At 44.7% G+C, this 15027-nt stretch overlaps 1 protein-coding gene across 1 annotated transcript in view; it reads right to left on the reverse strand.

The window, feature by feature from the left end:
* Znrf1 (zinc and ring finger 1) overlaps window positions 1–15027 on the reverse strand; it is a 106993-nt gene that overhangs the window by 13970 nt on the left and 77996 nt on the right. The gene's annotated exons all lie outside the window — the stretch shown is intronic.

Here is a 15027-nt window from a genome sequence, read left to right on the forward strand (position 1 = left end):
TAGTATTTTGGTCTACCTTAAAAAAATATAACACAGATGAACTTTCGTTTTTGAGACAGAGTGTTGTTATGTAGCCCATGCTGGCCTTGAATTCACAGTGCTCCTCCTACCCCAGCCCTCCACATGCTAGGATCATAAGTATGTACCATCATGCCTCAGCAGACCAACTGTTTCCAATATTTTCCATTTTACTTTCATTGACATGATTCTCGAGTCAAATTTTTTTCATGTCAATTCCACCAGAAAAAGATCCACAGGCACTGAAAAGTTAATAGATTTACTTGTATCAACTGTGCACACTACAGCCTCTCTCTTTGTGACTATGATCCCTGCCTGCCCTGGCTGGACTTTCCCAATACGGCACATCTAACTACTGTGGAAAGGTTTTGCTCATTCATTTTTTTGGTAAAAATTTTCATGCATGGTTTTATTTGATGCCGGTAATGACTGTCCACAACATTCCTTATGAAGCGAGTAAAAGGCAAAGAGCTTACTTGACTGAGGCTGGGCCCAGGACAGAGGAGGAGTTCACACCTCCTCCAGGGGCCCTCATGTGGTAGCCTCACTAATCTGTTTAGAAAGCTGTGACTTGAGGCAGCACAGTGCAGAGGCAAGAAGGGAGCCAGCACAAGTGCTTGCTTAAGGTCTCAAATCCTTTCCTTCCCCTCAGCAGCAATCCTTTGAACTACAAGGCCAGAAGAAAATTCAGGGGCAGTTAATGCTGGCCACAGTCACACCTGCTTCTAACATACACACAATCCCGTGGCATAGCCTCCCCCAACCCTTTTCCTGAAAAATCCACAGCATCTAAGCATCTCAGCTAAAACAACTCTTAGAAACAGTATCAACCCAGAGACCCTCACCAAGCTTGGAGAAAGAGTTGGGTTTCAGGCATCTGTCTAGTCACAAGTCCATTAGTAATAAAACCAGAAGATTGGGAAGAAACTTGGGGATGAGAAGAGGGTTGTTTCATTCCAGGGTTTCTAGCAGAGCTAGACCTAAAATCAATCCAACCACTTTTCTTTCTTCCACTTTGTTCAGGCAGGTTATCACTATGCAGCTCCGGCTAGCTTTAAGCTCACTTTGTAGCCCAGGCTGGTCTCAAAATGACATCAAACCTCCTGCTTCATCTTCTTGAGTGCTGGAATTACAGGTGTGCACCACCATGCCTGGCCTTGCAGCACTTTACACGACTCCAGGATACCTATACTTTGCTACTGAATCAGAATGGAAATATTGCAGAGGTGGCTTTCCTGCCCAAGCCTCAGCATGTTCACTGTGAGGTGTTCAAATCACCTGACACCAGAAAACACATTCCCTCTCACATGCTACGTACTTTTCTGATACAGCAGAGCACAGTCAAGGTTATTTCCTGAGTTCCAGAGAAGGGGCCACATTATAGCTAAGGTGCTAGGAAGTAGGCCACCTGACAGGGTGGTGTGCAAGACAATGTTACTGGACATTTATGTCCCCAGGAAACAGAGTCAGGCTCACAGACTCAGAGAGCAGCCCTCACTGCAGAGAAGGGAACAGGCCAAGAGGGTCATGTGACTCATGTGGTGCAGTTGAGACTAGACAGCCTTCTTTCTTAGCTCCTAGTCTAAAGTTCTTTCTATCAGGGTTTGAAGAAACAGGTGAGCTGGGAAACATTATCTCTGCAGAGGAGGTGACATTGCAGAAGGAAGAGACCTGTGACTTAAGGAAAGCAGTGTTAATGCCTCTGGGTGCTTTGCTCTGAGTTAAGAATATTTTGTGAAGGCTCATGTATCATGTGCCTAGGAAACGGCAAGATAATCAGGCATCAGCAGCCTCAAGACCCTGCTAAGTTCTCTACCTTTCCCTGCACGTTAGTTTCTTCATCTGAAAAATGAGGGAATTTGTCTTACTCTTGCAATGATTAAATGAAATAAGAAACATGAACACACTTTGAAAAGAAGCCAATCAAATCCAGGTGGTGTCACAATCAGGCCTGGTGGCTCTAAATGGCAAGGAAGGAAGGGGAGGGTCAGAGGGCTGGGGGATGCGCTAACAGGAACCAGAGTGAGCCACAGGGCATGCAAAATCTGCTGGCTGTGGCCAGTAACCACCTCTCTGCTGGATTTCAGTTTTCTTTGAACTTCTAGAGCGTAGTGCACAGTTACTGGCGCTTTCCACACAGCCAATGTGGAAACAACAGTCTCTGTTTAACCTCTAAGGCACCTCCTTTGGCACACAAGACTAAATACTGGCTTGCATTTATTGACTCATTTTCATGGCCAGTCGCTGGGCTTCATCTGTCTCCTCACTTATCACAGCATAAGCATAAGGTTATGTGCCACCATTTATTTTTCACAAATGAGAACACTGAAGCCCAAAAGATGAAGTAACCTTTTCAAGGTCAATGTACCAAAGCCAGACCAGGGACACCACAGCCAGGAGTCTGACCAAGGAGCCAGAACCATGTGGAGTCACTGGCTGACCAGCACAGGAGGAAGAGCTCCATGGCAGCAAGAACACAGATGAGGGGCTTAAGAAATCCTCATTTCGTAACTTCCACGCTGTCCCGCAGTACTCTTGAAGCACCCATGGTTCTGAGTAATAGGTACTTTTTTTTTTCCTGGGAAATCCATTAACGTGGAAGCACAGAGTTCCACTTTCCACTTGGCGTTGAGCCTATAGCACTGGGTATAAGATGCTGAATTTGCAAATTACTTTTAAATAGAAGATAAAGGGCAAAAGGTAAGGGATACAGAAAAATAGAGAGCTAAGGGGGGAAAGTTATGACCCCACCTTCTCTCCTAAAAAGTCATCAGAAAATCCTGTGGATTCTACCACTCTACTGTCCCAACCCTTTCTCCTAACTGTTCAGTGTTGATGCAGAACCAACACCTGTATAGAATGAGAAATACTGTGGTGTTTATGAGCTATATTAAGGTTAAAATATCTAGGAATTTTCTGTTCCATTTTGGAAGCCTAAACCAAATAAAAAGCTGGCCTGCAAACAGAGATATACAAATGTTCTGAAGTTACCCAGTCCACATTTCCTCAGCAGCACTTGGGCAAGTGGATAAAAGAGGCTTGATTTCCCTTCCAGAAAAAGCGACATGTGGCCGCTTCCGAGCTTCCTCACTGCTTCTAGACTGGACTCTGCCCAGCACACGTGGGAGGATGTGCCCAGGGGCTTCATCCACCCACCAGTGCCCTGCATCACTGTGACCATTAACTGATGTGTCAGCTTGACTGGATTAGAAAGTGCCCAGCAGATGCAGAAAGCCAAGCTCTGGGTGTCTGTGGATGACTGACAGGTAGGCCCCCAAACTGAGGAAAACACATGCTAGATTGGGGTGGGGGGCACACCAAATAATAGGCTCGTTGCTTGGATGGAATGAAAAAGGGAAAGAAAGAAGTGTCCTCATTTTTGAAGAATGCCAGTCTTTGCCACTGCCTTTGAACATCAGTCTGCAGTGGCTTTAGCCTTCCAACATAGCTGCCCGAGGGTGACCCTACAGTTCCCAAGCCTTTGGTTTTGGACTGAAGCTGCTTCACCTTGGTCCCTCTTTTTCTATGGCTTTTACATTCTTGGGCTGAGCAGCTACTGACAGGAAGAAAGAGGCCAGCTAGCCCACACTACTGGCCTACACTGTTTTGCCATTAGCCACTGTCTCCTGCCACTAGACTGAAGCAGAGCTAGGAACTTACCTGGTTCCTTGTTCTTTGGGGCCAGTGTTTCAAATGAGGAAGGAGTGTAATGACAACACAATGGGGAACGTGTCTACAAAGGCCCAATTCTGTGCTGTTTGGGTCTACCAAGAGGATGCTTCTACAGGACCCAATCAAGAGTAGCTACAAGAGCACTTGCAATGGAGACCTAATTTTCTTCCTTGCTTTTGTCATCAGCTCAGCCCACTGTTTCCATAGTCAGAAGAGCAGAGGGCAGTCTGATCCCCAGCTGCTTCCTGTCTTTCAACAAGCACCTTTTACACCTTTTAAAAAGTGGGGAATCCTTTGCTGTGCAGTTGTTCTGAGACCAAAGACTAGAGGTCGCAAGAGAACACTCCTCTGCTCTCACCACAGGTGGCCCTTGCAGGGTGGGGTCAGAGTGGGCACTCACACTCACCAGGCTGGGTTAAGCCCTTCAGCAGGTGAGCCTACAGCGACCCCAAGAATGTTCTTGCAGTCATGTGCACACAGACATCTTCCTAGAGTCAGGTTAATGGGGCTCCTAGGGAGTCATTCAAGTCCTTCCTATGTGACTGAGGAGCAAGAGAGCACAGAAGAAGGGATTTGTAGGCACAGTACATGGGTCACCATATGGACCTGCTCAAGTTAGGAGAATGATCCCACCCACGACTATGTCTCTCCTGAACTTAGGTTAGAGCTTTTGTGTTCTGGGGACTGATACGCTTTCACTTTCCAAAACTGCTACCTTCTCCTTTAAGACCTGATTTCCTGGGCAGGACCATGTGCTGGCTGCATGTTGCTCCAGTTTCTCTCCCGACCCTCCCTTCCTCTGCCTCCCTATGCTGATGCACTATTTTAATGGTTGTCCCAGTTCTGCCTGTCTCTGGGATCACCTAAAGGTAGAGGAATCAAAAGAAGCTACCAGGCCAAAGCAAGCTGACCACCAAGGTGGAGCCTTCTGTCTGGAGGCAGAGGAGTAATGCAGATTTCTCTGCGCCTGCAGCTCTGAGAGTGTCAACCTAGACTCTGTCCTCATTGATCATTTCCTGGTTGCCAGCCTGGATCCTTCCCGTCACATCCTGTGGTGCTTAATGTCAACAGAGTAGGACTTTAGAATGGCATGCATTACAAGAGTATCCAGGGGGCAGCATGAGACGATTTTCTTTCATGTTTCTATACTAGAGGTATCAGATGCTTCACCCACAAAGACATGTATGTGTTCCCTCTCATATAATTAAAAGTCAATGTATAATTTATCAATTGCTGAAGTGTGAATCAGTGTCTCCTGAAGAACATTCTGGGCTGGGAAGCCCAAGCATCCCAGCTTTTGCCTCTTTCAACACCCCTCTTCTGAACTTGGCCTCTGCAGTTCTGTGCTGGGGCCTGAGGGGCTCACTTGTTTCCAAGGAGCCATAAGCAGACATCAAAAGAGAGTCACATTGGCAGTTAAATTTAATTCTGTGTGTGCGTGTGTGTGTGCATGTGTGTGCACGCGCGCGTGTGTGTGTACTGTAGTAACTGTGTGTCAGCTTGACTGGGTGATGGAACACCCAGACATCTGGCTAAATGTTACTTCAGGATGTGTCCACATGGGTGTTTCCAGATGAGATTAGCACTGGGATTGGTAGACTATGCAAAGCATATTACCCTTCCCAGTGAGACTAGGTCTCATCTAATCTCTTGAAGGCCTGAAGAGAATAAAAAAGTAGAAGATGATTTTGCACTCTCTTTGCCTGACTGAGCTGGACACTGCTCTTCTGCCCTTAAACTGGGACTTTACACCATCAGCTATCCTGGTTCTCAGGCCTTTAGACTGAGACCAGAACAACAACACTGGGTTTCCTGTGTCTCCAGTTTGGAACTGGCAATGGGGCTTTTTCAGCTTTTATAAATCATGAAATCAGATGAGATAACACTCTCTCTCTCACTCTCTCGCTCTCCCTCCCTCCCACATACACACATATGTAAGATATTAATTGATTCTACTACTCTTGAGAACCCTAATATATCTATTAAATGCCAAACAATAACACTTAAGACATATCACCAAATACTGATGAGCATTTGGAACATATGGAACTCCCATGTATTGTTACGGTAGTATAAAATGACAGCCACTTTGGAAAAAGGTCAGGTAATTCCTTATAAAATCAACACACAATGTATCTGTCCTATGACTTCAGTAATATCTTATTTATATATTACTCCCCATGAAAATGAAAACATGTGTCATCACAGCTTTATTCATCATAAGCCAAAACTAGAAACAGCCCAACTATCTATTAACAGAATAGATAAAAGAAACTATGGGACATTCACAGAATAGAAAGCTACTCAGCAAAAGAAGACAACAAGCTGTTGATATAGGCAATACTGATGAATACTACAAAGGTACCTTAAAGAGTCCAATGACAGAAAGTTCTTGAGTAGGCAAATCCAATTGACAATAGAAGACAAGAGCTGGGGGCAGAGATAAACTGAAGAGGTGACAAGAGAACCCTTTGGGGTGATGAAAATATTCTTTATCAAGAAAAGGAATGGGTTACAACCATGCACGGATTCATCAAACATGCACTTTTTGAAATGTTGTTGTCTTTCTATTTTAGCTCAATTTGAAAGAGAAATATACTAGAGGCAAATGCTAAACTACAATGACATACCTGCTGACATTTTTTAGAGGGAAGTGTACTGATGGCTGCGTTAAAATGAAACACATCAAAAATGAGAAGCAAGCTGGATGTGGTGGCCCACATCTAAATCCTCGAACTTGTAGGCTTGGGTAGGAGGACTGTAAATTTGAAGCTACTACCTATAGAAAGAACCTGTCTCAAAAAACCAGGAAAAAAAAAAATGGAGGAAGGACATGGACTAAACTTCTTCCAACTTCTCTAGATGCTTGAAATTTTTGTGGTGAGGCACTGGACAAAGTGTCAAACAGTAGACTGTATTTTGAAGAGGAAGACAAACAGAGAAGGCGTGTGTACTAACTAGCTCAGATACAGTGGTTAGAAAAGGCCCCTGGGCACTGGTAAGTAGAGACCTTCAGGTATTAGAAGAACAGAGAGCAGAAAGCCCAGGCCCTGTGCAGACCCTCAAGGCAGGGCACATCCCATCACTGGAAGTCTAGAAGATTCGTCCACAGTTCTCACTATCACATACATTCAAATACTTTCCTTCTAATTCTGATAGCGACAGAGATATCATGCCTGGATATAGGTTTCTTTCGCATTCCTTTATCCTGAGTGGTCTATAGATGAAATTCTACCCTCTGTATTCAGATTTAGGATTTTCTTCTTCAAACAAACTTTTTCCCATATGCTTCATTACTTTACTTAGCAGTGTTTAAGGCATGAGTGCTATTTCGAGCTTTCTTCCTTCCAGCTTAATTTGGAGGTTAAGGTGGAGTTTGGGATTTGCTTTAGCGAGTGAAATGCGAACAGAAGTAACATATACATGGTCCATGTAGACTTCAAGCGCGAGTGCATGAGTCCCTAAGCTACATGCAAGGTGATCAGGGAAGCAAGCACTGTAACAAAAGCCTCTTTAAGCTTGGACTCTTGGGTAACAACATAAGCAGTCTCCCCTCTGGACCGGCACTGCAAATTGTAGCACGGGGGAAAAATAAATGCAGCGAGCGCCTAAGCTTGTGCAACTGTTTATTACTAACTGCTCACAAGCTGGCCCTGGCCTATCCTGGCTGATCTGCCCTTTGCCATCTCCTTCTCCAAGCACTCCTGCTGCTTGTAAGTCAAGCATCTCCTCCTCCATAATTTCTCCGAGCATTTTCTCCAGGGATCCCTAACTTCCTCTGGGCACTGCCTGCCTCGTCGCTTGGCTCAGAGAGGAAAACTGTTGGTACTGGCAGTCAAGCGACAGGCCTGTGTTCTAGCCACTATTTTCCCCAAATCCTACCCACTTGGGTATTTATATTCTGTTCTTTAAATATAAATCTTCGAATCGGCAATAATCTACATACTTGTTATTTTCAATGTCTGTATTCCACATTGATAATCCAACATATTGTACTTAAACATTTTCTTCTGTTGGCTGTCAGGATTCCCAATTTTAATCTACTACAAGGAATCTCTCGGGAGTGATCTCTAAGCATGCTATATTCTACCGCAACATAGTTTTGCTGTTTTGCGATTCTGTACTGATGGGTCTGAAGGAAAGGGAGTCAGAAAAAGCAGACGGTTTAATCATTAGCCAGACAGCCTTGTCTATGGTATTTCGCAGTACCATCCAGAGTTGCTCTGAGGCCCCATCAATGGTGGACTGCAAATGCCCCACATGGGGTCAGGCCAAGTGAAATGTGGGTGGGTGGCTGGCCTACCAACTGCAGCCAGTACTGCTGAAATACACTGAGCTTGCTAGTAAATCTCGCTATTCAAGGAAATCCACAAATCCAACTATGCAAAAACGGAAACTGCGTTGTATCTATATAATGTATTTTGTGGACTCTAAGATGCCATCACTTGCAAGAGGCACCTTTATAAACCTTCTGGAGGAGGAAAGCTGGCAATTACAATTTTTAAGATGTGGTTAGGTGGTACACCTTGATATTATAGTTGTTAGATTGTGAGATGTATATGCCTTAGAACCACATAAAAATACATATGAGAACAAACACAAAAACTCAATCAATCACATACCAAATGATGTTATCCTGTTCACTTGCTGCAAACCAGACAAGCTCAATGCAGTATCTGCAGCTGGGGACAAAGGAAAGAACCACACAGTGTACATACCAAGGTGGTTGTAAGACATCAGCCACTTGCCATATGGCAAGTCCAAAGCAGTGGCAGTACCCCATGTGCAGAACAGGAAAAGCATCTGCTAGCAACAGGAGCTCTGGCTATTCCCTACTCCTCTTCCCATGACCCTCTGGCACATTTCACCTACAGAGAGGAAGGGCTGCAGCAGAGGGAAAGGGCAGGGGCAGGGACAAGGATATGATGGTCTGATGACTTAATTCTGAGCAGGTGCAGATGGAAGCCTCAGTGTAAAAATCAAGTTCCCAACTGTTTGGCCAAGAATAATGCTGATTTATAATTCCTTGTCACCAGATCACCATGCTTGGACAAGTTTAGGGGTATCCCCAGTTGTGCCTCAAAAAAAGCGTGAGTATAAAGTCCCCAGAGGAACACTTGGCTGGTATTTTAGAGATGTCTTATTTAAGGGTAGACCATCTGTTGGAGGAGGAAGATTGTCCATCATCCAAAGGATCTAGTCAGAATTTCTTCTGGTTCTTAGGCATTAGGGATTAAGTTTTTAAGTACCAGGGAAGTTTTACTTTTAAATAAAAGCTAGACAATCAATGGGATAGGTCTAGCCAGGAAATGCTTACTCAGCTGAGGACTACGTTCCTTCTCCAGGCTGTTCTAGTTCTATTCCAATCCCTCAACAAACCACATACCTATGTTCCACTAGGCCCAATACTACCACTGCTGGTAAGGGCCTCCCAGGTTTGGTCAGTGCCAAAGAATGCTCCTAAGAGTGGACTGAATCCCCCAGCCTGTTTCTCATAAAATCAGCATCAAGGAGTGGGGCCAACAACTACCTTTTCCATCAAAAAATGAAAATGGAAACAATAAGAACTAGTTTCTAAGTTAAAAAAAAAAAAAAAAAAAAAAAGGTGATCATCAGCCCCAAAGGATTGTGGACTGTCCACATTACAAGCAAAAGTCTCACTCAGAACAGGGACCTTCTGCAGACTCCCAGGGATGCGGGCCTGGCCTAGAACCTCCGCACAGCAGTTTGCATGTCTAGCAGATATAGACTGTCTTCCTCCAGGTCCTGAGACCCTTACGGAGCAGCGCGATGCCGAGAAAAAGCCCAACCCTCAGCTAGCTGTCCTTTTCTTGTTTGGAGGTGTGTGTGGAGAAGAGGGGTGTTAAGCAAAACAAAAGAATGAACAGAGTGTCACAAAGAACCTACAAAAGACCAATAGTTTAATGATGGGTTTCTAAAGGTACTGTTCCACCTCATTGGTGGTAGTATTTTATTGATAAGAAAGAAAGTGCTGAACACACTACTAGATCATGCTCAGCATAGTACAAGCACTATGACTCACCAAAAAATGGACAGGACATTCACATTCAAGTGACTGGCTATATGGAATAGTCATTTGTCCTGCATCATGTGACTTATACATATTAGTGCTGACTGTCCTGGCCTTTCACATCACTGGAAGCGTAGAAGATTCTTTCATAGTTCCCATTATCATCCCCAGTTGCAGAACCCATGCTGCTGTGTTCATTAAAAAATAAAATTAAATTAAAAAAAAAAAGAACTATAAGCTCAGGCCCCTCCTCATCAGAGCACCCTCAGCTTGGCTGTATCCTCAACACCAAAGCAGGGGTTGGTGAGATAGCTCAGTAGAATAAGTGCTTGCCTGGCAAGCACAAGGGCCTGAGTTCAATACCCAGTTCCACCAAAAAAAAGGCCGGGGAGATAAATCAGTAAAATAAGCACTTGGCTGGCAAGCGCAGGGTCCTGAGTTCAATCCCCGGTACTGAGAAACAAACAAACAAACCACCAAAGCTGCAGCAGGCAGCAACTCAGAACTCAATCCTGTAGGCCACAACAGTAGTCTGCAATGGCATCTGAAGATGGAGTCAAGAGAGGCATGGAGTTTCTTTGAAAGCTCAACAGCAGGAGCAGCAATTATATATCAAAGGGAACTACCAGAGTAAGAGAAGATCTTCACACCCTGCCACCCATGCCTATGGCGGCCACTGAGAAAGAGATGGGAAGGCCCCAGAGAGCTGTAAGGTACAGACCAAAGGGTTGAACGGAATTTCCTATAGACACAAAGCACTAATGAGAAGAACCATGAATTGTAATCTAGCGCATGACCTCTACTAAGGCATGTACAGTGTACTACTGTATAGCTTTGCTTCACCTGTGGTTCAGATTAGTTGAATCTGGTAGATAAGCACGGGAAGGGAGAGGGTGAGCCAGGCATTTGGAGAAGGAGACTCCAACATGGTAGCAAACCTCATAAATCATAACTAGTGCTAACAGATCCAAGATTACATAGTTAAGGATCTAAAAGTAATCTGGCTGGCAAATAAAAGATGTGTCATACAGGGTGACGTCATCATTAAGCATACGTCAGTGGACAAAAGGCTAAGCCAGTAAGCAGGCTGTGTTAGAAACCTTACAAATACAAATGTTTGTGAAATGAGAGAACCACACAAACTGGAAATTTCTTCCTCACTGTGACATTTTGCCCTAAATTGCCTTAAACTTTTTAACACTAATTGGACATTCCCTCACTTCAAGTAAGCACATCAGCTTCCCAGAATATTGACTTTAGGAACAGAAACGTTGACAAATACCATTTATTGAAATGTGTGGAAAGAATTAAAAAGCAATCAGACAACAGGAAAACACAGAACCAGACTCAGAACAAGTGTTCAAGTGCTGCCCCTTCCACTCGAGCAACATGGCCAAGGGCGAGTCACTTCGCCTCCTTTCCCTTTTCTCAGCTATAAAACAGGAATACTTTCTACCACCCTCGCCACTAAATGAGAAGAGTGTGTATACATAACTAAACAAATGTGTGGTGGGCAGAAGAACAGTACCCTCAGACAACCACATCCGAATCCCCAGAACCTGGAACTGTTAGCTTACATAGAAAAAAGGGCTGCGCACATGCAATGGAACAAGGACCTTAAAATGGGTGATTATCCAATCATGCAGGTCCTTACAAGGAAATAGGGAGGCAGGGAGAGTGAGGAGATGCTACTAAGGAAACAGTTTGAAGATGTCATGCTGCTGGCTTTGAAGATGGAATAAGGGGCCCCAAGCCAATGAAAGTAAGTGGCCTCTGGAAGCCGGGAAGGCAGGCAATAGAATGTTTCCTAAGACCCCCGGGGGAATGCAGCCCCAGTAACATACTGTTTATACCCTAGCCAGACATTTGATTTTTTTAGGGTTCTGGAGATTGAATGCAGGCCCTGGTATAGGCTAGGCAAGTGCCCTGACATGAACCCCAACTCCAACCTAATTTTAAGTTTTCATTTCTACAAATGTAAGAAAATATGTGTTGCCTAATAATCTATGGTAATTTCTCATAGCAGCAATAGGAAATTAATATGAAACATTAGGAGACACATTTTGACATTTTAAGGGTTTTTGTGTGTGTGTGTGTGTGTGTGTGTGTGTGTGTGTGTGTGTGTGTGTGCAGGGTCTCACTAGGCAACTTGGACTCCAGCTCGGACTCACAGTGATCCTCCTGATTTCTGCCTCCCTAGTGCTGGGATTACAGGTATGCGCCACCACACCCAGACTCCATCTCCAGCTCAGTGCACCTGGGGGGGAGAGGGTGCACGGCATGTGGTGCCAGGGATCAAACCCTCAGCTCTGCGCTCACCTAAGCAAGTGCTTAGTCCGCTGAGCTATACCACCGGCCCTAGAGGAGACACATTTATTCCTTCAAAGCATCAGACTTTAAGAGGAGAAAACAGCTGGGGGTTCCCTGGCCCTGATAAAAATTATGAAGCAGGAAGTCTTAAGTCAGTTTGGGCCGCCGCGACGAAATGCTACCAACTGGGTGGCTCCAATAACCAGCATTTATTTTCACCGTTCTGGAGACTGGAAGTCCAAAACCAAGGTGCTGAAGGTTATGCAATCTGGTGTGGACGCTCCCTGATTTGCAGAGAGCACCTGCCTTCTCACTGTGTCCTTGCAAGGCAGAGTGCTCTAGTGTCTCTTCCTTTTCTTCCCCAGGCACAATCCTATCACAGGGACTCTACCCTTACAACCCCATTCAAAGCCAATTGCCTCCCAAATTGCCTTCTACAAATACTATCAAGTTGGGGATCAGGGCTTTGCAGCACAAATTCCCTTGGGACACAAACAGCCGGTCCCACAGCTTTTCTTGGTACACCGCTGAAAATGTGCCTACAGGCCACACTCAAAAAGGATAAGCCAAGCAGAGGTCAGTCAGCTTGCCTGTCCATTTGAATTTATTCTAGCTATTAAGTAAGGATATGGCAAAACATTAAACATAATTTCTATACTTAGAAAACTGATGAACCATTAGCCAAGAAGAGAAATAGCCACAGAGTTCTAATTCTTCCTGCAATTTTCAGTCTTTAGTGGCTGACTAGTGAATATATCTAACAAGCGATTTCTTGACTGGACACTCCTGAAATGAGGTCAAGACCCATTAATCTCTGGGGAAATAAATGTACTAGGTTCTCAGAATGGGGTGCTTCTTTGGGGGGATGAATCTATACATCTAGACTGGCATAAGGGTCTGGGTTTATAATGTGAAGTTCAGGATCACTTGTATAAAAGAAAGATTACAAATGGAAGACTAAAAAAACATATTATAATAGTTTGATATTTTGGGCAAATGCTCTACTAGGGAGCTACATCTCCAATCTACAATATTCTGGGAATGGTCCAAGCATTTGTAATTTACTTGACAGAACTATGAAGGAAGAAAACTGAACCAAGATTCCAGAGAATTGCTGTTCATGACCAGGGTCATTTAATAGTTGCTAAAGCACGTGACAGGATCATGCACCGCTGGTTTTATTAGATACATTTTTCCTATCTAAGTCTGCGTGCACGTGCCAAACCCCCAACTTACACAATGCTCTCTTAATCCCACCCAAACCACAAAACAACTGCCTTGTTTATGACAAAGGGCTGAGCGTTTGCCTCCTCTCCTTCAAGTTCCTCTTGAACCTATTTCAGTCCCCTAAATCCCGCTTACCAAGACTGTCAATGCCTTCCATCACACAGCCTGCTACATTCAAAGCTTGGCTGTGCATTTGCCCATCCCACCACTGTCATACCTGCATTCTGACCCCTCTCCCTGATGCCTGCTCTGACAACCATCTCGAATGGCACCCACTCTCCGTCCCTGGCCCTCCACCCATCGGCTTTATGTATTTTCTTCTTAGCACTCACCACTGCTGCACCTGCCATCTCTTGTTCCCGTTACAATATAAGCTCCTTGAAGGCAGTCTGTTTGTTTTACTGCTATCTCCCTAGAGTCTGGCACACAAGAGGCTCTTGAAAGTATCTGTTGGATAAATGAACACCACACTTCACAGAACTGTGTGAAAAAGGCTCAGCTGTACAACTGGAAAGACATAACAAATTGAGGCAATGCCAGTCTGTGGTTTGAGTCCATTCTCGGCAGAGGCTGCCTTCTACCACTCAGGGTTCCAGCAACTGCCACACCACAATGAGGGTTAAGTAGGACACAAAGTGCATGTGTGACACAATGTCAGTTAAGAATCCACTGCGGTCATGCTGCTTCCTGCCACCCAAGGTTCTGCTAAGGGACACAGATAAAAATCACATGTGCCCGTGCACATCCTATGAGTATTACTGCAACCCACCTGGGCGGGTGCAGTGTGGGAAGTGATCTGCTTCGGCTGCCTCCTGGGCAGACTCTGACAGTCCTTTAGGACTGGAAAAAGGTCAGCTCCAAGCCCTGTATTCCACCTAACCATGTTGGCTAGAACAAACTGCAGTTTCTTATTCTTCCTCCCAACAAGTACAGGTGGGACCCTCTATCTACTCCTCCCCACCTGACTCCCCCAGGAAGTACTCAGAGACATGGAGGGGCAGACAGCACTACACAACCTGGGTTTACAATCCCAGATGGGCTGGCAAGGGACTCAAGGGCCATTTCTTTGACAGTGGGGACTTTTGAAGCCTTCAATGGTCTGATAAGTTGGTCTTTTTTTTTTTTTAACTCTTTATTATGGAAATTTCCAAACAAATGACAGACAGAACATAATGAGCCCCCAAGGCTCATCATCCAGCAACAACAATGACCAATTCAGTGTCACTCTTGGATCATTTTTCCCTGGGTTGCTCACATCTTGGTTTGCCAGGACAATCCCAGTTTAAGCTGGTTGTCGTGCTGTAATTAATAGCTCCCTCTTTCAGTTCCAAATGTGCCTGAGATTGGCTGATAAATTATACAGTCACCTGATCTTTACCCACCTACTTGCTTTCTACCAAACTACTCTGAAGCAAATTCCAGACACCATACGTCTCCCCCAAAACAATTCACGTTGTGACAGCAAAGATTTACGTTCACACTCTAGAATTTATGGAGCACTGTGGAGCACTGTGCTTTTTCCTCTTGCTGTGGGTTTTCAGGTCTCATAAGCAGCAAATAAAGGGATGGCTCTGTGCTCGTGTGTGTGCTCTCCATGCCTAGCTTGTACCCAGGAGGTACAACTCCAGCTTTCTGGATGGGCTGGCATACATGAAGAAGCCAATGGAGTGCCTGTCATTCTGGTCTTCTAAATATGTACTTCTTGTCATGACAGACCAATTATTGCCATACTGCCTCTCAAGTAAAAGTTTATTCTTTTTTTTTTTTTT

This window comes from Octodon degus, unplaced genomic scaffold (genome assembly GCF_000260255.1).
Source record: "Octodon degus isolate 3935 unplaced genomic scaffold, OctDeg1.0 scaffold00011, whole genome shotgun sequence".
Lineage (NCBI taxonomy): Eukaryota > Metazoa > Chordata > Mammalia > Rodentia > Octodontidae > Octodon > Octodon degus.